The sequence below is a fragment of the Lissotriton vulgaris genome, chromosome 2_1, assembly GCF_964263255.1.
Source record: "Lissotriton vulgaris chromosome 2_1, aLisVul1.2, whole genome shotgun sequence".
Classification (NCBI taxonomy): Eukaryota; Metazoa; Chordata; class Amphibia; order Caudata; family Salamandridae; genus Lissotriton; species Lissotriton vulgaris.
The window spans coordinates 711,736,600-711,762,828 of NC_141687.1; the positions used below are offsets into that span (position 1 = coordinate 711,736,600).

At 44.9% G+C, this 26,229-nt stretch overlaps 1 protein-coding gene across 5 annotated transcripts in view; it reads left to right on the forward strand.

The window, feature by feature from the left end:
• The window catches only part of SBF2 (SET binding factor 2), a 2,158,806-nt gene that overhangs the window by 2,000,525 nt on the left and 132,052 nt on the right, over positions 1 to 26,229 (forward strand). The window lies entirely within an intron of this gene.

A 26,229-nucleotide genomic window follows, 5' to 3' on the forward strand; every position in this document is an offset into this window, starting at 1 on the left:
CTAGGTAATCGACACTTGGTCCAAAAGTACATACGGTGGCGCAATACACCCACAGCATTCCTCCATGAAACATATGTAGCGGGTGGTGAAGTTGTTCGCCTACAAAAGCGTTGGCGCATAGAGTATTACAGCACCACCTATTCTGGGTTTGCCAGAGGGGCACTAATTTGGATATGTCCTGCAGTTCCCTTAAGGTGTTTTGCCAAGGAAATAGACCCGAGGGACGATACGTATTTGTGGGGAACCAACTTGGTAGCCTCCTGCTCCTGTTGGGTAGCATATATGTGCTAAATGTGGCACAACAAGCATTCTTGTCCCATCTCACGGTTACCCTCACGAGATAGGAACATATCCCATGGATAATTGGTGGAGAGTTTAATAGCGTCCGTGACCCTGATCTCGATTGCTCTGGCCCCATTACCTAATTCTCCCGTTATGACAACTACACCCGGCCTTACACAGTGGTTTTCCCATTGGTCTCTATTAGACAGCTGGCGTACATTGCATCCTGATGCAAAGAAGTACTCCTACTACTCCCTGCCCCATGAGCTACATGTTCGGCAGGACTGTATTCTATGTCACCTGACCACTCACTCACAGGTTACACATAGGAAGTACCTTGGTCAAATTGTTTGTGAGTATAACCCATTACAGCTACAGCTACACCTTGAGTAAAATGAAATAAAACTACGTTTTTTGTAGAGCGCATGTTTGACGTGGTGTCTTAGCGCTAACTGCCATAGATCAATGCAGAGGGAGATAGGACCGGCTACAGTTTAAAGACAAATAGCCATGTTTTCAATTCTTTCCCGAACAACAGGAGATTGGTTTGATTTCTAAGACAGATGGGCAACGAATTCCACAATTTAGGGGCCAGGTAGCAGAAACTTCTGCCGCCCCATTTCAAAGTCTTTACCCTAGGAACTACCAGGAGAGAGGCCGATTACCATCTAAGGCTTCGCTGAGGGTTGTAGCGCTTGATATGGTGCCTAAGGTGGGCAGGTCCAGCTCCATACAAAGTCGTATGCACAATACACATGGATTTGAATTTGATCCTTTCCTGGACAGGTAGCCAGTGCAGGTCCCGAATGGCTTGACTTATCGGGCTGAATTTTGGAATCTTATGTAATAGACAAGCAGCACCATTCTGTAAAGTCTGCAGCTTCCGTATCGCACTCTTCTTTGCTCCCAGATAGAGTGCGTTGCAGTAGTCAATTTTGGATAGTATCAAGGCAAAGATTACTGTTTTTCTGAGGGCCATAGGGATAAAAGGTAGAATTTTCCAAAGGGTCTTTAAAGTGTGAAAGCGTGAGGAAGTAATACTGTTGACCTGGTCTGATAATGAAAGATTGTCATCTATCATAATTCCAAGGTTTTTAACCAGCTGAAGCCAGGGCCCTGCTGTTTCCGGCCACTAAGTAGAGTTTCAAAGGGAGGTATCCCTTCTGAACGTAACCATTTCCGTTTTGCCGGTATTTAACTTAAAGCAGTTATCTTGCATCCATCTGATAATATGGCTCATGCAAACGTTAAAACTTGCTGCCACAATCTCCGTTTTGGAAGATAAGAAGACGACTATTTGCATGTCGTCAGCGTAGCATATGGCAGTGAAGCCATGTGAGCGTATGAGTTTGGGCAACGGGGTGATGTACACGTTAAAGAGGGTTGGGAAAAGTGATGATCCCTGAGGCATCCCACACTGCAAAGCGTAAGGGAGAGATTTGTGCTCTTCCATCATTGTAGATTGTTCTCTGTCGGTTAAGTATGACTGAAGAATGTCTAAGGCTTTGTCTATAATCCCTATTTCGGCCAGTCGCTGGATAAGTATAAGGTGATCATCCGTATCAAAGGTGGCAGATAAGTCAAGTAAAATCATTATGGCTTTACCCACTCAATCCCCTCCCCCCAATCGAGTTGGACACTTATGTCTTCTGTGGCGGCAATCAATGTGGATTCAGTACTGTGCCGCGGTGGAAAACCGTGTTGTGCTTGGTCAAATTTATCGTGCGTCTCGATGAATGATCGCAATTCTTCATTTAGGGCTTTTTCCATGATTGAAGAACGTCTGAGGCTTTGTCTACAATCCCTATTTCGGCCAGTCGCTGGATAAGTATATGGTGATCAACCGTATCAAAGGTGGCAGATAAGTCAAGTAAAATCATTATGGCTTTACCCACTCAATCCCCTCCCCCCAATCGAGTTGGACACTTATGTCTTCTGTGGCGGCAATCAATGCGGATTCAGTACTGTGCCGCGGTCGAAAATCGTGTTGTGCTGGGTCAAGTTTATCGTTTGTCTTGATGAATGACCGCAATTCTTCATTTGAGGCTTTTTCCAGGATTTTTGATAGAAGTGGTAGGCAGAAAATTGGCCAGTAATTGCCAACATCCATGGGGTCAAGAGTTGGCTTTTTCAAAATAGGTCTTACCAGTGATTTTTTCCAGATAGCAGGAAAATGTCCTGTATCAAGAATATTGTTAAGAAGATGTGATGGATGGTTGGCAAATATGTTAGGGACCATGTGGAGGACCATGGCAGGGCACGGGTCCAGAGTGGATCCAGACTTAGTTGACATTATAATCTTCTCAACTCTATCAGGTGTTAGGGGACTGAATTCTTGTACGTAGACTTGTGTATTTACCCTATCGTTCTTCAATCAATCAATCAATCAGGGGATTTGTAAAGCGCACTACTTACCCGCTAGGGTCTCAAGGCGCTGGGGGGGGGGTGGGGGAGGAGGAGCTGCAGCTAGTGGTCGAAGAGCCAGGTCTTGAGCAGTCTTCTGAAGGCCGAGAGGTCTTCCGTCTGTCGTAGGTGGAGGGGGAGGGTGTTCCAGGTCTTGGCGGCGCGGTGGGAGAAAGATCTGCCCCCGGAAGTGGTTCTGTGGATGCGTGGGACGGCCGCCAGGGACAGGTCAGCGGAGCGGAGTTTCCTGTTGGGGCGTAGAAGGAGAGTCGGCTGTTGAGATAGGCTGGGCCGGTCTTGTGGAGTGCCCTGTGTGCGTGGATCATGAGTTTGAATGTGATTCTTTTGTCGACGGAGAGCCAGTGCAGGTCTTTCAGGTGCGGGGTGATGTGTTCTCGGCGTGGGACGTCTAGGATCAGGCGTGCAGAGGCGTTCTGGATTCTTTGGAGTCTGTTGATTAGTTTGGACGGGGCTCCGGCGTAGAGGGCGTTTCCGTAGTTGAGTCGACTGCTGACGAAGGCGTGGGTGACAGTTTTTTGTGTGTCTGCCGGGATCCATCTGTAGATCTTGCGGAGCATACAGAGGGTGTGGAAGCTGGAGGAGGAGACTGCGTTGACTTGGTTGGTCATGCTGAGCTTTGAGTCGAGGATGACTCCTAGGTTGCGTGCGTAGTTGGTTGGTGCTGGGGGGGGTTCCCAGTGATGTTGGACACCAGGAATCGTCCGACGCTGAAGGGTTGGGCCCAAGGATGAGGATCTCCGTCTTGTCCATGTTCAGCTTGAGCCAGCTAGCCTCCATCCATTCAGCGAAGGCCTTCATACCCTGGTGCAGGCTGGATTTGGCGGTGACGGGTCCTTGGTGAGGGAGAGGATCAGCTGGGTGTCGTCAGCGTAGGAGATTATGTTAAGGTCGTGTAGTCTGGCGATGCGAGCGAGGGGAGCCATGTAGACGTTGAACAGAGTCGGGCTGAGGGAGGATCCCTGCGGGACGCCGCAGATGGTTTTGGTGGTTCCGGATTGGAACGGGGGGAGGCGGACTCTCTGGGTTCTGCCGGAGAGGAAGGAGGTGGTCCAATCTAGGGCCTTGTCTCGGATCCCTGCGTCGTGGAGGCATGTGCGTAGTGTGTTGTGGCAGACAGTGTCGAAGGCGGCGGAGAGGTCCAGGAGGATGAGGGCTGCTGTCTCGCCGTTGTCGAGTAGGATTCTGATGTCGTCTGTGGCGGCGATGAGGGCGGTCTCAGTGCTGTGGTTGCTGCGGAAGCCTGACTGGGAGTGGTCCAGGATGCTGTTATCTTCTAGGTAGCGGGTGAACTGGGTGTTGACAATCTTTTCGATGACTTTCGCTGGGAATGGGAGCAGGGAGCAGTGGCGTCACTAGGAGGGTGCGGGCAGCACCGGGTGTCACCCCATCGGGGTGACACCAATCTAGTTAGTTAGCTGCCACGGTGTGCGCTGTGCGCAGTTGCCCAGCTTCTTACAAAAAATTTAAATACTGGTGTTACTACTGTACTGCAGTCAGTGCAGTGAGTGTGTCTATGCACTCACTGCAGCAGCACGTCGCCACGCACGCACGCACCAGTGCTGTAGTGTAGTTCCTAGTTTCCCACTAGGCCCTGCGCATTGGAATAACATAAACAGTAGTATCGACGTGGAACTGGCTATATTCCAGGCCTCCACTGACTATGCTAAACTTAATTGGGTTGTGTTACCAACTAGCTCAGAGGTCACTGGAAACTTTCTTCTCTGCATAGGAAGTGATCAGCTTCCTTGGCACAGACAAGAAGGGATTCAGTTTTCCAACAACCGTGCAACATGACAACTTTGCTCCTCAGATCAAGAGTCGATCTCTAGGGTCGTGTGAAACAATAGACATAGATTTCACTCAGTCAGTCTGGTGCAGTTTACTTTCACAATATGTAGAGAATAGAGAGACGGGCGTTTATCAATAAAGGTTAACATTTATTGAACAGTCTTTCTTCTCATACAAGAGAAATGTATTGCCACAATTGCAATAACTGTTATTATAAAAAGTACGTACAGTAAGATAAGAATTGCGAAATAGAACTGTAAAAGCATTGATATGGTTTCTTAGCCATACAATGGTTTAAAAGTAATAAAACATATATACAGTCATATATACATTAGGCTAACATACTCAACTGGTGCTTCTAACTAAGCCTACCCCAGTGTGCCTGACCTAGGCCTAACACGTGAAAAGGGGGAGTAAGTAAGTAGCTTAAGTTAAGTTGGTTTTGCCAAGGTTTGTTTCAAGAATTCTCTTTTAAGGGTTTAGTCAACACCATACCTCTGAATAGAATGATGGAGGATTGGTATCTCCTTCAGGGGTCTCTCTCGATATCCCAGTCACCCGCGAGGGTAAACCGGAAGCGCCGGGACTGGATTTCTCTGCACGAGAAAGGCAGCGGCTTCTCTCAGCGCGTCGGGAGGAAGGAGGGGTGACAGCGTCCGCGGGCAGCTGGGCTGGATGTCTTCGCAGAGGACGGCTGTACGGCTCCTCAAGCGTACTGAACCACAGTTCGCGCTGTAGCGGCGATAATGGTAATCAGTAGCTTCACCACCACAGGATAGCAGGCTGCAGCGACAGAGTGCTAGTTTTTACCAACACTGGTCATGCAGGCAGCTGGCATCAGCAACAGGCAACGCACCCTGCTTAAGGCAACGTTGGTAATATTTATACCTGACAGGTGCCGGGTTTGACGCAAGTTTGCTGGACATAAGACGTCAATTAAAGATGTCACTAGGAAGTGGCAGCTATCAGTTGCTCATTAGAGTTCTATTACTAATCAAAACATAGCAAGCGGGGATTTCCAGGTTTGCTAAGTTTTTAACTTGTTGAAGAACTCGGAGTGTTATCTAGGAATATCAGATAGTGACTGCTGCTCTGTCATTGCACTAATTGGTCGCAAAGGAAGTAGCAGAGAGTCATGCTGGAATGTGGCTCTGTGGCTCTGCTCGTGTGAGGCCAGAGATGACTTTTCAGAAAATCGCACTTGAACGGTTATGCCAATATAGGGAATAAAGGGCTTTATAGCCGAATAGGGGCATAAGGTCACAGTATCGATCAGGAACCTAGATAAGCACATGACACCCACTCCACGAATTCATGTCCATCAAAATTACTAAAACTAAGCAATTAGATGCATGTGTAACATTGTGTAACATAGCCCACCCCAAAATACATAAATGCATTCGAAATAGGCGTACTTGTAATACATGGAATTTAGGTACTGTACGTAGTTTAAAGCATAGTAATCATTCAAAAGGTATTGCATATGAAATCAATGAACGATTATGCAAAAAGATTTACACATGAAGTATCTCTGACAGAAGAAATGCGAGATAAGTCATCACATAAAAATGCATTGTAATAACATGTGTGCTAGAGGCTGGTGTAATGTTGTTATGTCTCTAGATGTGTTTAGAAATAGAAGTGTGAAGCTTCTGTTCTCTAAGAATAGTTTTTACGTTAAGCAAAGAATTGTTCGTGCCAAAAAGAAAAAAGGTCAATATTTTAAAAATTGTCCAATTCAAAGAAAAATCAGTTTACCAAAGCTCCTGGCAGTTTTTTGTTGATCAAAACTGAAGGCCGAATTCAGAGTTCATGGGAACGCTGTGTGTCGGAAAGCTTCTCAAAAATTATTGTTTCTCTATGGGAGAGAACATCGTATCAGACAGGCTCGCAAAGAATTGGTCTACAAAATCAGGTGATAGTTCAACCAAATTAGATAGCGCTGAAACATGGCAGGTGTGAGAATGATTGCTGTCATCGAAGGCAGGATCAGCAATGCTCACAGAACGTTGTACCTGGATGATGTTGCTTTTGTCACTCGCTCCACTGTTACCACTTGGCTGTAGTACAGGAGTCTCCACGAATGCCGTCATCAGGATTGGTAGCCGCTGGGGACAACACAATGCGTGAGCCGTTATTGGACTTAGCAAAGTATCGACGTCCATTGGTACTGCTGATGGAAGTGAAAGACAGATGTCCAACACGCATTCCTCGCCGCAAAGCATACACCGTAGCACAGGTAAAATGCAATTTTGCCATATCGGTCTGAATGAAAGGAACCAGGTCATGTTTAGATCTCTCAGCCTGGCCAATCCGAGGACGTTAGTTATCCTGTCCCTGTAGCGCATTGCTAGGATTGTCTCTTCCATTCCCATGGGAGCTATGTCTGAGCCGAGGCTTGCCATAACGTAGCAGGAGGGTCAAAAATAGAATCCCTGCGATGAGTCCAAAAAATAGTGGAATACCACCAAAAATGGAGTGCACAAAATTAGGAAAGATTCCCAAAATTGCCTGGAAGGGTGTTAGCAGTCCCGTAAAGACTGTCTTAAATATGCCTGGGATGCTCGTAGCACTAGACATGTTAAGGAGTTGGTCGAGTATTTGTACGAAATGCACGGGGCAATTTGTTGATAAAAGGTCATGGACTTCAGTAGCCGTCCTTGCGACTAGAAGATCATACGTCTCTTTAGATGACGTTATAGGCACTGTTGTCTGTAAAAGCACAGATTTCATTTTGCTTAATGTATCAATTCGTATAGAATAGAGATTCAGACGAGGCCAGAGGGGAGTCACTATGTCTGGAGGCCCGCTCGGGAACAATGCTTGCATACAGCATTTGACCATGGACGTTACTTCTACTAGATAACTTAGTCCGGGCGCGAGGCCACAGCACCTGTGATCCGTTCTTAGAATGTAACTCCCGTTTGCGAGTTGCATAAAGAAGGGCTCTATCTGAGTTGCAGGTGTGACTAGCTGGTGGCATGAAAGGTTGTTTGAATTTCCATCACATGCTCCGTGTAAATTAATACCCTGACACAAAAGTATACCGCTTAGTGTGTGTTTACAGTTGTCACCACTAAGAAATACATTTTTGTCGCTGTCACTGTAGCAAGAATGAGTGTATGGTAATTTCCATTCGGATTTTAAGTATCCTTTACCCAATTGTTCATATTGGCCAGCAGGTATGTATTCAAGGCACTTATGAAATCGGAAAGTTGTAATCGGAATTGTGATAATTCCGTGTATTATCCATTCAATGACAGGGCTCTCTGACATTGTCAATGGTAATCTCTCGAGTTTCTCGATGCTCAAAATTGTATAGTCTGCTCCTTTCTGTGCCAAACTGATCTGTTTATCAGTAAGGTTAAAAATGGAAAACAATGACGTTGTGTTAATTAAACGCCAAGGCACATAGCCTGAACGAAGATTTTGCAGCGTCCAGCCTAGTTCTATAATAGAGCGTAGTTGAGACTGGCCATGTTGTAACATTAGCAAATCTCTGTCTATCACATCAAAGGCAGATGATACAATATTGTCCAAAGAATATATTCTGGAAGACAGAGTCATTAACCCATTGTCTACCACAGAAAGTGATTTTTCCAAATTAATACGATCAATTTCTCGTATTTTTTCAGCAGTTTCAATTTGCTTTACTTTCCAAGCCTCGTTGTATGAAGCATAGATGCTGGTCGCTATGAAACGCTTTTGACGCTGTTTGCGTGGTCCAAGAATGAAATCGCGCAAATCAGCACCATCTTTTAATAAAGACAAGTGTTGCTTAATTTCAGCCAGTGTGGATGTAGTTAGCCATTCTAGGCAGAGTTTACCTACACTGTATGTTGTTATAACCCCTGGATGTTGTCTCTGGGAATATCTAGAGTCTAATCTGGTCATTTTTAAACCCTGTGTTTTATTCAGGAATCTATCTTGACAGCTATTTGTGTCTGTAGGCCAGATTAACCATTTTTTCCAATCAGGATGTGTTCTGTTGAAATGTAAAATGTGTGACACGTCTAACTCATTATCTGCAGTTGCATTTTCATGTATTGGCTTTGGTATAGACGGTGTTTTCATTTCTTTGTTCTTAGCTAGGCCAAGACAAGATGTTTGGTGTACAGTGTCATTTAAAAATAACATTTGTTCTGGTATCATGCAGGTTCTAAATAGTGCTTCTATGCCTTGCACCTGCCAATCTTTTGTACCCCAAATTGTTTTCGTTTCAATATTATTTTTCCAATAATCAAAACCAAATGTCATCATTTTGTCATAAAATGCTTCTGAATATATCAATTTAGAATTTGTCAGCATTGTTTTCATTCCTGTTTTATCTAACAGTTTATAATAAAACGTTTCTGCATCACTGGTGTTAAACCCTGAGAAGTATTTGAATTTCTCAAAAAATGCTTTAGAACTGCTTTTAGGTGGTGTAGCACAATGTTCCCATTGATTATACATAAAAACATTTCTAGGCTGTGCAGATTTATGCAAGTAATGATCCCCATAGTGGGTGTAACAGAATAACTGCTCATAACTAGATGAACCTTGTAAATAATCATGATCTGTGAATCTAGCTGACATTACTAAATCAGACATCATGTCATTAATACTGTTAAAGTCCCAATCATCAGAGAATGTACTAGGTGTAACAAAGTCACTTAAGGAAACCTTTAGTTGATGAGGATACTTCAGGATTTCGACCGGACCATAGATCTCATAGTCTGTTTTCTCCCATACTACCCCACCAGGTATTGGAATTGCTGTGACATTTACTGTTGACAGTTCTCTTTTCTTCACGTGGGATGATCTGTGTGGTTTCAGGACTAGGTTGATGTTCTGACTTGCTGTGTCCATTCAATTGTAATGAACTTCCCTAAAATTAAAACTAAAATTAGGCATAGTAGGAGTATGAATACCCCTGAGATGATCCAATGCTCAATCAACGTTGAATCCAGATATAGTTCTTTGATTTGTTGAAGGAGTCCTGTTTCATTTTTTTTAGAAATCTTTTTTGTTTCTGGCATCACTTCGGGGTCGCTAAAATCTTCAGAGAAGTTGTCGAAGTTGATGAAATAACCAGAGGCAGTTCTGTCAATTGAGGGGATTGTTCTTTCAATCTGTCTCTCGGTAGCACTTTCTGATGCCACATCATTGTAGACTGGTGTTTCTTGACGAACTGTTTCAATCTGTGTTTCAAGAGGCACGAGTTCCATGGCTGTATTGCATAGTCCTTCATTGTGCACTGCAGGCTGATCGAATGTGATGAGTCTTTCAGTTTGAACCTCTTGGATTGTTGCAAGTTTGGGTATTCTGTTGTTTCTTGGGAGTCCACTGGGCCTACTGTTGATTATAGGCCACATGCTTGTGGTTTTACCAGATCGATGGACACGATTCTGTTCTCCTTTTTACCAGCAAGGGGCGGTAGCACAACTGATCTTGTTCCGGTGACTGCCAAGACAGGTACTGCTTTTCTGTAAGAAGGCCCAAATTCCTTCTTAACCGCGATCTTTTCTCTGACTAGATCCCCAATCTTTGGAATCCAGACAGGCCTTGCTGGGGCTGTTGCGGGTGGTGCCTCGTCAGTGGTATTTGGCTGTTGCTTTAACTTTATGTTGCTTAATGATTTTCTTGTTTCATTCAGTTCCTGTAAAACAGCCAAACGGTCTTTTACTTCAAACTGCTTTGTTTCTTTTTGTACCACTGACATCTGACTATCGAGGTCCTGAACGTTCATTCTAATTCCGAACAATAGTTCGTATGGGCTGAAACCTTTTAGAGAATTTCTTGGCATGTTGTTAAGACTAGTCTGGACACTTATTAAATGTTTGACCCACCCAGCGCCTGAACCTAATACCTTCGCTGTTATAGATTGCTTTATGTCCCGGTTTTTTCTTTCTATCACACTTGTGCGACGGACAAGAATACCGCAACCCAATTCCCATGCTAGCCATGGCCTCCCCATAGCTCAAGAGCCAAAAGCAGGACCCTGGTCAGAATGGAACGTGGTAATTGCGTATGTGCCGATATGGACTCGCTAATCTTTTATAACAGTTCTAGCGTCAGCCGAGTGCTGGAGGCCTCATTATTTAAGTGTATTTCGTCTTAAACGTTGTACACTGGGACGCGCTTCTCTTCTTTGATTGCGCAGATAGACCGCCTTATGCTGTCTAGAAGGGATCCTGAAACTACACTGGCCTGTTCATTACTGCGATCTCTGTTGCAGTTTTCACAATTTTGAGCAAAACATTGAATATCTATACTCATTCCTGGCCACCAGTACTCTGATTGCAATTCTTTCAGAGAGGCTTTGATTGTTTGGTGTCTCAGTCCCAACCCCATGTGTGCTTCCAGTAAGAGGAAGCCCCTCCTGCTCCTGTTTGGAATTACTCTATCCCCCACTCCAGGGATTCGAGCAAAAGGAACGGAGTTTGCATCGATTATGTATGCATAATTGAGTGGATAGTTTACGGGTAGTGCTGCGCAGTCGCCTTTTACGGTCGTTCTTACTGCCAGCATGGTTTCCCCGTCTATATACTTATCTGTACGCTTTTTTGTGACTACGGAAGCCGGGTTAGTTGCTTCCGTGGTGGCTGTATTAGCCAATGAATTCCCTGCAACGTGAACGCCATCACGTTGAAGACTCTGTGCGTGAATCACGTGAGTCTTTTGTAGTTCTTTGTGTAAAAGAACTACCTCGTTCCAGAGCTTTTTATGCTTTATTGTGGCACCTGTGTCATCTTTGTAGTCGTTTTCGATCCAACTCTGCAGTTTGTTATTGAAAGAATTGACGCAAAAATGAGAATCGCACACTATAAGTGTGGGGAATTCGCGTTCTGCATTTTCGAGCGCCATCTTTAAAGATCTGATTTCAGTTCTTTGAGCCGAACAGTACTTAACTGATTCAGTTTTTGTTATTTTCGGTTTGATTTTACCGCACAGCCAACGACATTTAATGATCGCACATGCTGCATCGTAGGATTTTCTCTCTACGTTGAAATGCTGTACAAAGCTATCTGTGTAGATTATACAGGCGTATTGTGGGAGAGGCAGGATTTCGATTGGCAGAGGATATTCTTCTTCATAATCTAAATCATTCAGTTCTGTGTATTGCGGGGCGAAAAAGTATTTCACATCTTCCGCTCCTAGAGAATCTATGCACTGTATCCATTTTGGATTCAGTGACACTGTAGGCAGGTTTACTGGGCTGAATAGCGCCTCGAAGGCGGATTCCGCTGTGAGGATATTAATCCGTTTGCCGTGTGCTAGTTCTCTTTCATTTGCTAATGCGATTTGCACTGCGTTCACAGTTTTTTCTGTGCGACTGAATGTTTTTTCTGCTTGTGTGTACAAGTGAGATTTAATTGAAATTGGTACCTTTTCTCCCTCATTAGAGGTTAGGTATGTGAATCCGCATCTTCCTGGGATGACTCGGATTACCAGATCGCGTGTGTTGTCACGTGTATCTAATTTTGTTTTTGCTAACATGTCTGTTTGCAGTGATCTCAAAATTTCTGTGTGTTTTTGAGTCCAATTGATTTGTTTTAAATCAGGTTTAATTAGTTCGTAGAGAGGTTTAACCCTCTCTGCGTAATTTAGGATGTAAGTTCTTCCGAAATTCAGAAAACCTAGTATTGATTGTAAATTCTTCAGCGTTTTTGGAGCTTGGAGTACAGCGCACTTCTCTAAGAAGTTGTCCGCTAGGCTTTTCCCTTCACTTGATAATTCGTACCCTAAAAATAGTACTGTCAGATGGGCAATTCGGGACTTTTTAAAGTTGAATTTGTAACCCTCTGCTGCGAACCCAAGTATAATGGTGTTCACTCTTTTCAAGTGAGTATCCAAGTCATCATCTGTGAGATAAATATCATCTACGTAAGATAATGCTTCATCATCATAGATTTGTAGTAACTCTGTTACCCTAGCTGAGAATAGTCCTGGGCTGTTCTTGAACCCCTGTGGGAGTCGACAGAATTTTTTCTGCGACCCAAATGCGGAGAAAGCGGTCAAGTATCTGCTTTCTGGTGCAATGTTTTGACAAAAGAAACCATTAGAAATGTCTAATGTCGTTTTATATTTTTTCCTAACTATATTATTCATTAGGGCTGCACTATGCGAGTTTTGTACTGCAAAAGTTTTGCAACATGTATTAAGGTGTCTGTAGTCCAAAACTAGACGATATGAATTGTCTGGCTTGGAGACAGGAAACAAAGGATTGTTCATTTGAGAGGTGCATGTTTCAATCACCCCCTGGTACTCAAGTTGATCTAAGATCTCCCTGACCTGTTTTTTAGCTTCTTGCTTTATGGGATACTGCCGTTGGGCAGTTGGTTCACTTTTTAATTGGATTTTGTGAGGCGGAGAATCCTCATCCCATCCTACATGATTTTTATACAATGCAGGTGCCTGGGCTACTGCCCATTTCCTGGCATATGTGTATTTTTTATGAATCGGTATGTGATTCGAGAAGGCAGGCATAATCACCTCTTCGCCACGAGGGCACTCCCTGACAAACTCCGGGGGCCAATCTTTTTCAGCTAACAGAATATCATAGCCTTTTGAGAGCTTATCCCAAAATAGACCCTTAATTTTCCTAGTCTTATCACCCTCCATACGCAATGTTATTTCGTATATTTTATGGGGCTCGCTAAGTCTGGCGTCGGCAGTTTCAACCTGAATGTATTCATTCGTGTCCACTGTCTCCAGATGACTCATCAAGTTCTTGCGCGCTATACTGATCTCTGCTGCACTGTCCAACATTGTCAATGCCCACTCCCCGTTTCTCAACTGTGTCCTCAGTATTCTCGGCATGGTTGATTACTCTAATACTGGCTACCTTCTTTTTAGGAAATTGAGATTTCTTATTTTGAGCAGGTTCCTTGTCTTTGGACTTGGTGTGCTCTCCTGGGTCTGACCGTCCTCTTCTTTCCGAATTCTGTGGAAGAGATCGAGAGGGACGTGTATCAATACTTTGATATCTATCAGGTTTTTTTATATTATCCCTATTTCTAAGGTTATATCTTTTCTCAGAGGGCTCCCGTTGGGGAGACTGGCGTTCTCGAGTCGGAGTTCTTTCCCTCCGTCGAGGAGACCTTCCTCTGGACTGGAAAACTTTTTCCTTGGGAGTGGATTGTTTATTTCCATCCCAGCTCTTTTTAGGAGTATTTAAATTATTTTTAATAAATAATTTTTCAGGATTTTCGAGCAGTTGGGGCTTAACTGGTTTTCCACCCAAGCTGTCTCTACCTAATTCTTCATAGCATTTTTCTATGATTTTTGCAAGCTCAACAGGATCTTTTATATCTGTTTCCCTCAACTTCTGGCGAATCGCCACAGATGCTGCTTCTCCCTTTACATTGGCTAATAATATAGCCGTGACCTGCTTGAAGTCTTTCAGTAATTTCATACCTAGATTTAAAGCGGGTTCTGGACCAAATTCATTTTGAATCTGTTTTAGCACTTCTGGTATTACCGCCATAGACGGAACACCGTGTGTTTTTGTGTAAATGGAAGCAAAGACTGTACCCCAAGTGTCGCAGTCCTCCACGTGTGGTGCGATTCCCATAGGAAGGCAGATGGTCAAGATTCTGTGTTTCTCAATAGGGGTAGTATCAGGAAATACTGCCTCTATTTGAGTGATTTTCTGGGCTAACCAGAAAGGAATTTGTTCCCGTTTTACGGGTGTTTTACCAAGACATGACTGTATGTTCTGTGGTGTAATTTTATTTGTGTTCCCCTGATGAGGGGTCAGCTGTGGTGAATTAACAGCTGGCTGGACTGTTGCAGTCCGTATTACATATTGGACTAATTGCCTATGTATTTTTATTAATGTGTTTAGCTGTGCTAACAGCTCTTCTCTAGACATTTTTGCAATGTCAGGATGTGGTGTGTAGCTGGCTAGAACCGGCCACGTAGCTCCTGGTCTACCTAGTGGACCGAGCCTAGTTATGTGATCATTGTGTTTTAGGGCGCCATTAAACCAGAGCAGGTGCTCTTGAAATTTAAGTGGGATTTCAATCTCCTCGAAAGGAGCGTACTCTCCCGGAGGTTCCTCTATTTTGTAATAGTGAAACTCTTGTGTTATAGCGTTTACCGCTGGAAAGTTTATCCATGAATAGAATACCTCTGTCTGCCGATACTCGTGAGCCTCTATCACGAAAATTACTGTACCACCTTGAGGTGTCAGTCCGTTTTCTATAAGTTTTAAAGTTATAGATCTTCTTAACTGGACCGGGATGATAATAGCATCCGGGTCTGCTTGTTCGGGACCTTGCTGAGTCGCATCTACTGCGGCCCCAGAGGTGCCGTTGTTTTCTACTGACATTTCAAAAAATGCAGGTTTGCAGAGTAGGTCTCCAAGGAGACAAAGATTAGATGCACAATATTTTGGAACACTGTATCCTTCAACGTTGAATAAACCGGAGCTTTACATAGGAATCTCTTCCTACTAAGGTCGGGCGGATTTTAACCTTTCACCCACTCCAGACGTCTATTGGAGTATTTACGGGTGAAAGGGGTGTGAAATATGCACGACTGAGTTACTCTACAAGTCTTACGTTAGTTTATCGCCTTACCAAACGTTGGGCGCCATGTAGTGTAGTTCCTAGTTTCTCACTAGGCCCTGCGCATTGGAATAACATAAACAGTAGTATCGACGTGGAACTGGCTATATTCCAGGCCTCCACTGACTATGCTAAACTTAATTGGGTTGTGTTACCAACTAGCTCAGAGGTCACTGGAAACTTTCTTCTCTGCATAGGAAGTGATCAGCTTCCTTGGCACAGACAAGAAGGGATTCAGTTTTCCAACAACCGTGCAACATGACAACTTTGCTCCTCAGATCAAGAGTCGATCTCTAGGGTCGTGTGAAACAATAGACATAGATTTCACTCAGTCAGTCTGGTGCAGTTTACTTTCACAATATGTAGAGAATAGAGAGACGGGCGTTTATCAATAAAGGTTAACATTTATTGAACAGTCTTTCTTCTCATACAAGAGAAATGTATTGCCACAATTGCAATAACTGTTATTATAAAAAGTACGTACAGTAAGATAAGAATTGCGAAATAGAACTGTAAAAGCATTGATATGGTTTCTTAGCCATACAATGGTTTAAAAGTAATAAAACATATATACAGTCATATATACATTAGGCTAACATACTCAACTGGTGCTTCTAACTAAGCCTACCCCAGTGTGCCTGACCTAGGCCTAACACGTGAAAAGGGGGAGTAAGTAAGTAGCTTAAGTTAAGTTGGTTTTGCCAAGGTTTGTTTCAAGAATTCTCTTTTAAGGGTTTAGTCAACACCATACCTCTGAATAGAATGATGGAGGATTGGTATCTCCTTCAGGGGTCTCTCTCGATATCCCAGTCACCCGCGAGGGTAAACCGGAAGCGCCGGGACTGGATTTCTCTGCACGAGAAAGGCAGCGGCTTCTCTCAGCGCGTCGGGAGGAAGGAGGGGTGACAGCGTCCGCGGGCAGCTGGGCTGGATGTCTTCGCAGAGGACGGCTGTACGGCTCCTCAAGCGTACTGAACCACAGTTCGCGCTGTAGCGGCGATAATGGTAATCAGTAGCTTCACCACCACAGGATAGCAGGCTGCAGCGACAGAGTGCTAGTTTTTACCAACACTGGTCATGCAGGCAGCTGGCATCAGCAACAGGCAACACACCCTGCTTAAGGCAACGTTGGTAATATTTATACCTGACAGGTGCCGGGTTTGACGCAAGTTTGCTGGACATAAGACGTCAATTAAAGATGTCACTAGGAAGTGGCAGCTATCAGTTGCTCATTAGAGTTCTATTACTAATCAAAACATAGCAAGCGGGGATTTCCAGGTTTGCTAAGTTTTTATCTTGTTGAAGAACTCGGAGTGTTATCTAGGAATATCAGATAGTGACTGCTGCTCTGTCATTGCACTAATTGGTCGCAAAGGAAGTAGCAGAGAGTCATGCTGGAATGTGGCTCTGTGGCTCTGCTCGTGTGAGGCCAGAGATGACTTTTCAGAAAATCGCACTTGAACGGTTATGCCAATATAGGGAATAAAGGGCTTTATAGCCGAATAGGGGCATAAGGTCACAGTATCGATCAGGAACCTAGATAAGCACATGACAGTGCATGTGGTAATTGTCACTGCTGGTGCGATGTGGATGTGCGCGGCGTACCCAGCAGTGTGTGAGTGAGTCCCAGGGCCTTCAATGTTTAGCGCTACCAATGACGGCCCTGGGAAAGCCCCCGTGCGCTGCTGTGCGCTCCTGCTCTGACGCGGGTGGAGAGGAGAGTGCGTGCGTCGTAGAATAAAGAAGAATTAATATCGACAACACACCACCGATTCGCAAGCGCCGTCGTGGTCTGGTCTCCCCTTCAAATATGGGACTTGACTCGGAGGCTGCGAGGCAGTCGGTGAGAGAGAGAGAAATAATATATCATTTATTTATACATTAATATAATCATGAACTAAGTAAGTTAAAAAAAATGTGGCAGTGCAGTGGCACACAAATTAATTGAATCAGATTCAGTAGTACATGCTTTTTTTTTCTTGGGCGCCCAGACACATTCGCACAAACGAAAACACGGTCCTCTTCAGGCGGGTCTACTAGTGCAGTCAGTGCACCAGGCCCGCTAAACAAAGCTGTCTTCCTTCTTGGGCAGTCACGATAGGCCTGCCCTTGGGACTACGGTAATGGCATTTTGTTTGCTTTTTGATACTTGCACAAGTGCCACCATTACCATTGCCTACGTAACATTTGTTCTTGTGCTTGAGTGTCTACCATATATTGCAGTATTACACCTCTTCTAATTGTACTTTGTTTTCTCTCGAGCAGACTTCACTTTAAAATAGTTTATTGGGATTAGACACCTGGTGCAGAGATCTTTGTGTACCCAACAAATGCCAAAGCATTGTAAGATAACTTTGGTGGTGAATACACTTGCTGGCGAGATCTGTGTGCAGTCTAGTTACAGGTCTGCGCCTGACTCATACAAAGTATAAAGAGTTAATATCCCAGCTGCAAAGTGAAGCATGCACCATGCAGGTCACAGATTTGTATTTTACATAGGAAGCTCAGCGAGTTACTGCTTTCATTGCAGACATTCTTGAGTGAGATAAGTCTCAGGTTACCATCCTTGTAATACACCTTAATGAATTATGAGCCATCTTTAAGGAATTGCACGCTAACTGCAAGGTATACGTTTAGAAACAGTGCTTTTTGCTCAGTATTTCATTATTCACACTTTTCACAAAAGTGTTCCTTTAGTAATAAAGACGCATTAGTGATTGCTTTTATACCCTGTTATTAGTTGAATTACTCGTGTAGAAAATGCATCTGGCATTCAGAGTTTGTCGCAGAACTGCCTAGTAGGGCTTAACTGTTTGCTGTTTCCGAATTTAGCTAAGTTAGAGATGGTCTTAAAGGGTTCTCTAGCAGTATTTTTAGAGACCGTCATTTTCTTGGTGAAGAAACTGGATTTTGCAGAGATTAAGGATTCTTTGTACTTTATTAGCGCCTCATTGTACTGTTTTTTTTATCAGTTTCACAGTATTCCTTCCTCCAGATCCATTCTTTAGCTCTACACATTAATTCTTTTAGCTCCACCATGTACCAAGGGGCTGTTGATGATCTTTTCCCCATTAGTGTATGAGTTTCTGGGGCTAGTTTTGTCACTGCCAAGTCAATCCAGCTGATGAAATGTAATGCTTCTTGATCGGGATCAGTGTCTATATGAGGGTTCTGACATGGCAAAGCAGCTTCCAGATCTGGGATGTTTATTTGCCTCCAAAGGCGAACTACGCCTGTCCTTATTTTGTTCTTATTTTTAATGGAAGGTCCGTTTGTGAGTACTTCAAAGAAGACAGCGCTATGGTCAGTCCAGGACACTGGTAGTGTGCTGTTAAATTTTATCTGTGCGTAATTACTAAAGATACCATCCAAAGTGTGTTTTCCAGTATGGGTAGGCTCAGTGACAATTTGTTTTAAGTCTAGACTGTTTACTCTGTCTATTAAATTGTTAGTGTCAGCACTTTAGCTGGACTCTAAATGAAAGTTGAAGTTGCCCAATTTGGAAAAAGTGGAATATTCCATACAAGACTCCATAACTGTTAGTATGGATTCAATAAAAGGGTTTCTAGGCCCAGGTGGTCTGTAAACTAATATTCCATTAAAAACAAAAGTATTTTTACATTTGAAAGTGAACAAGATAGCTTCTTCCTTAAATTGGGGAATATTTGAGAAGGTAGCTTTAATGTGATAACGGTGAGCAATGCCCCCCCTCCCACCTCGTTGTCTTTCTCTGGGGAGCCCCTCATCCACCCATTTCTACCTGGCACTTTGAACCAGCTCTGTTGGAGGACTTTGCGCTCCGGGACATGACCCGGGATGTGTTGTCTCAATATATGCCGGGGCACGTCCAGGCCTAGACCTATAGAATGGGAGGCATTCAATGTGGTGCGCCATAGGCACTGTATCAACGCTGGGGTGGGGGTGAGGGCGGATCTTCTCTGGGAATTGACTGCACTTGATCCCTGGGTGCCCTGGAAGCCGAGTCCTTTACAACCCCTGCAAACTTGCGGGCATTTGTGGACGCCAAAGAATGACATTCCCAACTAGTAGACTAACTGCTATGTTTAGATTTTAGGCCCTAACAAGCCAAGATGCATGTCGAGGGAGATAAATCTGGCCGGCTATTGGGTTGGGTGCTCCGCTGTGCAAGTCCATCCTCACCAATCACCATGATTCGCCAATCCTGCACCATCATTAGTCAATCAGACATGCATACTGCCTTTACAAATTATTATAGATCACGATATGACCCTCCACCCGCCATTGAACGGGCTGCAAATTTACAGGCCTTTTTAGAAGGCCTCCTGCTTCTCGCTGTCGATCCGTTGGGCTGAGAAGATCTGCCCATAAAAGAACAGGAGCTCAGAGGAGCCATTTGTGGATCAGCTACATGTAACACTCCCAGACTGGATAGCCTTCCGGTCGAGTTTTGTAAGGCCTTTGAAGACCTCCTAGTCCCTAAATTTCTGGAGGTGTATCAAGCGGTGCAAGACGCAGGAAGGCTCCCTCCTACTCTGCACGAATTCCTTATAGTTTTGTTGCCAAAATCCGACAAGGTCCCTTTAGAAATGATGTCATACCGCCTTTTTTGATGGTAGGACACATTAAAAAATACTTAGTAAGGTTATCATGTGCGTCTTCTAGAACATATGCCGCAGCTAGTACATGCAGAACAGAACGGTTTCATCCCTAATCGCTCAACCAACCTCAACATCCATAGGTTCCATAGTGTTGCAGCTGATTCCAGCCCACTGGGTGTATGCAGCTTGCCTAGTGATCGATTTGGAAAAAGACACAGTGGACTGCACTGTAGGAGAGTAGGGTCTGCAATCCTATGATCACCCAGATTTTTTGCTTTTGTTTCACTGGTTTACGACTTTCTCTGGCTGTGGGCCTGCTAATCAGACCCACAGCCTAGCTGTTCTCTCACTAAATTGACACGTGTACCTTAGGTGCATTATCCAATTGGTACTGGGCCACCTTATCAGACCCTGTAACTCAGGGCATAGGTGTACCCAGGGCCTACCGGGTGCTGAAGCATGTATTATGCCCCCCCTGGATGGCCATCTAAATCTGACACAACTGGCTGCACGACAGCTGGGGCAAGGTCGTGTAATCACCCTTTGCTTTAGATATAGTATACCTATATCTAACTCTAAAATGGACACACAGATTCCTATCAGTCACTCCTATGGCAGGCCTTGACAATCCTGAAGGCAGAGTGCTTGGAATCGTGTGAGATGGTGCTCTGGCATGAGCTGAGCCCGTTTGCACCTTGCGGAACCAAGTCCTAATAGCTGTTCCATGATAACGCGTACCATATACTCTTAAGTGCATTATAATCCTCGCGGTTAAATGCTATCTTTGGTATCGCTTTATCAAAACATGTCGAGTAAGGTGTCATACGAATTGGAATACTAACCCCTCGCCAATTCTGGCGACTGGGTTAGCATTCCACCCTTCTAGAGGGACACGACATGTATGTAACTGTGAACCCCCGTTAAAGTTAACTCAAGCCTCAGCATCACAAAATGGATGCTGCCACCACAGACACGAGTCTGACCCCCTGCAGCTGGGAGTCCTTCCAGCGAGGGGAGCTTGGACAAAGGGTTTCCTGTCAGGGGCGGTGCTAGCACCATCCCAGACATGGTTTTGTGTATCCTGGGTAGGCAGGGCTTTACAGGAAGGTGACTGCAAGTGGCACCCCGGTGCTCACTACGCATCTGCTGGCTAGAACCAGTTCCAGGGGCACACCAGCCCCTGAGCTGGGGAAAGTCCGGCATGGGAGAGGGGTGTAACCACCCCCCTTCCTGGTCCCACCCCTAGGGCAGGACCTAGTCGCGTACCCACCCCTTTCTTTAGGATAAAGGCAGGAGTGGGGACCCTTCCAAATTAGATCATCTTTGAATCAAGAAACTACTTTCCACGAAAGGAACTCTCGACTCTTCTCAAGATTTCTCCCTTGTGACTAAGGAGTAGTCACCCTGCATCCGCAGGCACCATCTAAGAACTCTGCGGTTTGCTGCACGTCCTTCCTCCGGAATCCGACTGACCAGCTCGACAAGACCCGGCTTCCCTGGCATCTCTGACCTCTACCTACCTCTACAGCTAAGCTGAGAACCGTAGGTGCGACAAGACCTCGAGGGACCGGCCATCATCAGAACTGCACGACTTCTATCCAGCACGACCGCCGAGGGATCCTCTGGTGAGTGCTTTGGGGTCCAAGAAGCCCCGACCCTGAGCAGCTCCAGCACCGAAGTCCAGCCCCCCAGCATCCACGAGATCTGCGTGGGGCCCTTCTGCTTTTTGCTGCTCACCGCGTTGTCTGGCTACTAGCCCGCTGGCTTGTGGCCTTCCCGACGACGCCCGACAACATCACTACTGCTGGTCTGGTTGCTCCAGACTGGCCCTTGCTCCCTTCCAAAAGAGGAGCACCCCGGACCCTCCTGGTCCACTCCAGACGCCATTTTAGGTCCACCGCGTGGGCTTGAATTTGCCAAGACTTGTTGCCCCAATCCTAGGTCCAGCGACGTCGACAGCATCAACCATCGTGGGACAGCTCGCACCTCCATCCTGGTCGCCAACAACGCCTCCTGGTCCGTGAGACTGCAGAGCCCAGCGTTGCCCACTCACCTGGTCGAGGTGACTACCATCCGGTGCCATCCTGGTGCCCATCTGATCACTGGCTAGTGATCAAGAACTTGGTCCCCTCTGCTTTCAGGTGTCATCCATCTTCGATCCAGGCGTGGATCACTTCGAACAATCTTCACTGGTCGCCTGCCAGCAACTCTTTCTTCAGGCTCCTGGTTCGTCAACGAAGGTTTCCGACGTCTTTTCAGACCTATGCAGCCGCAGCCCCTGGGCTAGGTAACTTCGGCATTTCGGTGCCCCAGCATAGCCTCACTATCCAAGGGTCCAGTTCCACTTTCGTTTTCAACCTACCTTATCGGGTTCGCCCGAGAACACTAACTTTGCTTTTACTAGCCTCCATAGACTTTGTCCCGCATCCCGCGTGAGAGTGCACACTCTGCACCCGAGTCCCCTAGGCCTCCTACTAGTAATCTGAAGGTTCAGTAACGTAGTCCTAGCGATTCCAAAGCCTATTAGAACAGTACTTACCTGCTAGTAATTTCGCATTCCACTTTCATAGTATATGGTTTTTCGTGCCCCTCGGGCATTTGTGTAAATTGTGCAACTTAAAGTATTTTCGTAAGAGTTTTGTTGTGTGCTTAGTACCCTGTCCTCATAAAGAGTACAGGGCTGTTGTGATCTAAATAAATACACTGTTTATTTTCATAACACTTGTGTGGTGTCCTTTCACTTGGTGTTCAAGGGGTATATGTGATGGTATAACAGCTGGCTTAACACGCCCTCTAGAGTTTTGCCCGAAGACTACTCTTGTCCATGCTACTAGGATAGCTGGTCTATCGGTTGACTTACAACCAATCACCATAAGGGTTGTTTGGACTGATACATAGTGATCACTAGAATAGTGAACACTGAATATCAGGCCAACTTCTCACATGCACCTACATGTTTGCTGCACTCCAAAGCTCAGCGTCTCCAGACGCTTACTGCGCCTCATCCGCCTCTTTTATACAGCCCTCACGGCCTGCATTAAAATAGGCCAACTAATGTCGGGAGCGATAAAGATGAGCCCGGGGCACACAACAGGGATGCCCACTATCACTGCTCCTCTTCATGTAGGTAATGGAACCACTTGCCCAACGGTTGCAGCGTGATGGGTAGGATTGGGGTATTCACCTGCGGGAAACTGCATGTCGTCTCCCTCTATGCCGACGTTGCCCTAATTTATATTTGGATTAGCAGGCAGGGGCTCAGAATTATTGAGTTAGCCCTTGACGAATTCCGAGGTGCTTCGGGTCTGGGTGTGACTAAGACCTGTCCGGTCCCCCGGAACCCAGACTGTCCATCACATTACCCAACAATGGGACCCCACCTTGTACCCTGGGAGCCACGCACATTTGGTTAAGTTGGTATTCATATTTATCACGGTACTCAGGACTTATTAGACGGTAACCTTACATGGGCCATTGACTCCCTGCGACCACAACTGACGTTTTGGAGCACACTTCCACTTATTTTCATAACCTACCAGTCCATATTCCAAGTTCCACATTCCGTACTCTCCATGGCATGTTAGGGCCTTTAATTTGGAATAAGGGAATGTCAGTGTTTTGAGAGCTACATCTGCGAGTAGCACTGCAATGGCCAGCTCGATGGTTAGCAGGCTGCCACTTAGCTGAGCTGAGCCTCCCCACGTTACCTTGGATCGTGCTGGCCGAGCAGACCACGAACTGCTGCTGCTGCCAATGGGCAAACTTCCTGCATGATTAAACAAGCTCCTGACTATAGCACATGCCAGCTGCACTAGGAACCTGTGGCTCTCCTCGACTCTAAGGTGTACACGCCAAAGATCCGTATTAACCTCATTTGTCCCTTCAGGGAGTTGCTTATGAGGGAAGGGATGGAGCTCTGGGAGTCAAAGGAAGTAGATACCCTGGGTGCTCTATTCCAGAATGTCACCCTTATTTCATTAGAGCGACTCTGCGTGGATCACAGCCTGCCCTTGGGCCATTTTCTGTCTTATCGTACTGTGCTGACTGAGTTACAGCATAACTGGCAGATTATAGACACTAAACCAGACAGACATCCCCTAGTACTCGTGCTCCACATAATAGGTAGTGGGCGCCGCCTTATCACGTGGTCCATGCGAGCATTGGCATTCACCAGGCAAGACTTATTGCATCACATCAGAAAAGATTTTGAGCGACACGCAGGTATCCCCTGTCGCAGAATGAGGGAGGCAAGATCCTTCTATATCTGCACAAACTCTCTTGCATTGCAAAATGTCAATATAGTCAGCAAAACATTCTGCGTAGAGCATACCTCAAGCCTACGTGCTTACATAGAATATACAGCACTGCACCAACTTGTCCCTGATGTGGCTCCCAAAACGCTGACATGGCTCACATGTTTTGGACTTGCCCGGAGGCAATGTCGTGGAAGACAGTCACAGATCTCCTGGCAACCATCACGGGGAGGGAGTACCTATGCATTATCGAAGCAGGTTTATTGGGGCTGTACAGGTGTAGGAAGGCGTGAAGTGCCACTAACCTATTTATAGACGTGGCATTACTAGTAGCTCAGGGAGAAATTGCAATGAAGTGGAAGGATTCCCACATTTCTAGATTACCATATTGGTATTCGGCCACCCCGAAATTGGGTATGGATGAATCGGTTGCACTCCATAGGGAAGAAGTTAAAGGCTTGCGCAATTTCTCTATTGCACTGGAGTGGGACACACTCCTCCATGAGTGGGAGGTACTCTGAGGAGCCCTAATGGCCTAAGATAGAGGTGGAGCTGTGGCGTCCCATGCACTCTCTTGCACTCTGTAAGGGTTCCCTGCTATGTCCCCTCTCTCCACCCGCAAGTCACTCTATTGTCTCTGGGTTCCAACATAATGTTTGCAATTGGACTGTCCTTCCGTGTAACTTTTACTTTATTACACTAATTGTGTTTCGATATAGATCCTATGGGTTTCCCCAACAAGTGCTGCTATGCTTATTAATTATTTGAGCAAAGATCTAGACTAACTGAGACTGTTATGACCTGCCAGATGCCAATGTTTTACAAGCTTGTTGATTTATGCAATGTTTTGAACCAATGCCTTCTGTAGTGCCCAATGCTATTGCTAAGGGTATCTAGACCCTCTGGTAACCTATAATGTGATGTAGTTCGTAACTGACTACTGTATTAGAAGTAAAACTGTCTGCATCAATTGATTGATGTTTTTTTTTAAAAAATGCAAGCCTCTTGCACTTCTCTGTATTTCCCCCGTTGTTTCTTCCTATCAAGGTGTGCCTTAAATCCTATTTGGAGGGGCAGTTACTGCACCATAACCCTTCACCATAACCCACCTTTTTGTCTGGATATTAAGCAGGGGCACATAAGATCTTTCCAGCAGCCACGACAGATGGTCGATATAATTCTGACAGCTGATTACCCTCCTTCAAGACTTTCTCCTTCATAAGGTGGAATAGGTTTGTAGCCCGGAGTGCACATCATAACGTAGTTCCCGTGCAAGCTTGCCTATCGGCCCCTATCTGTCAAGGGATACTTCGCAGCCTTGCTGCCATTTTTCTACCTTTCAGGCCAAACATTTTAGTTCAAATCCCCCATATCATATTGCAGATTCCTTACTTTTAGTATCTTGCACCGGTAGGGAGCGCTGGCTCGTCTCTGCGCTGGAAAGGATGCCACAGTCATTTTATTGACGCCATGAAGCTCCCACAATATAGCACGATAATATCATTTCCTAGTCCATTTTCAATTCTCTTTAGGCTAAAATGAGAAAGGATTATGAATTTGAGGCAATGTAGTGTAAGAATTTAAATTGGAACCTTTTTTTATTTTTTATTATTTTTATTGGGTTTCATAAAAGCAAACATAAGATGATAAAATGAACACATTATATGAATAAAATACAGCAAGAATTAAAGAGAATAAATATATAAGCAAGATATACAGAAGAGGAGCAGAAAGAAAAGAGAAGGAGACAGGAAAGGAAAAGGAGGAGGAAGAAGAATAAAGATAATAAAAGATTCAGAAGAGGTAAAGAATTAAGAAGCAGGTGCATGTGTAGAAAGGTAGGAAGTAAAAGGTAGCCAAAATAGGTCAGATTACATTTTCTGAGAGAGAGAAAGAGTAGAAACAGTAGCAGTTCTGTGTTCATCGCAAGCAAAGTTCCACCAAGTTAATAATGATAGTTTAGAGTTATCTTTCCTACAGGCCAGAATCACTTTAAACGCTATAGCAATAAATAAATCAAACAACAGAGTAATAGGATTAGAAATATCAAAATCAGGTGAGGATGAACCAAGAAAAATATTTTGCATTGTTAATGGAATATTACATTGAAATATTGCCATACATTTAGACCAAATAGATTGCCAGAACTTTAAAACATTAGAGCAATCATAAGTAGATGAAGTAAAGTCCTATGAGATTCAAGACAAGATCAACAAAGGGAAGAGGAAGTAGGGGAGAACTTGGAAATATGGACAGGGGTAATAACAGCTCTACTATAAATAAAATAAAGGGATTGAGTAATGTGTGCAGCAATAGAAGTTTTAAAGAGCTTAAGCCATAATTTAT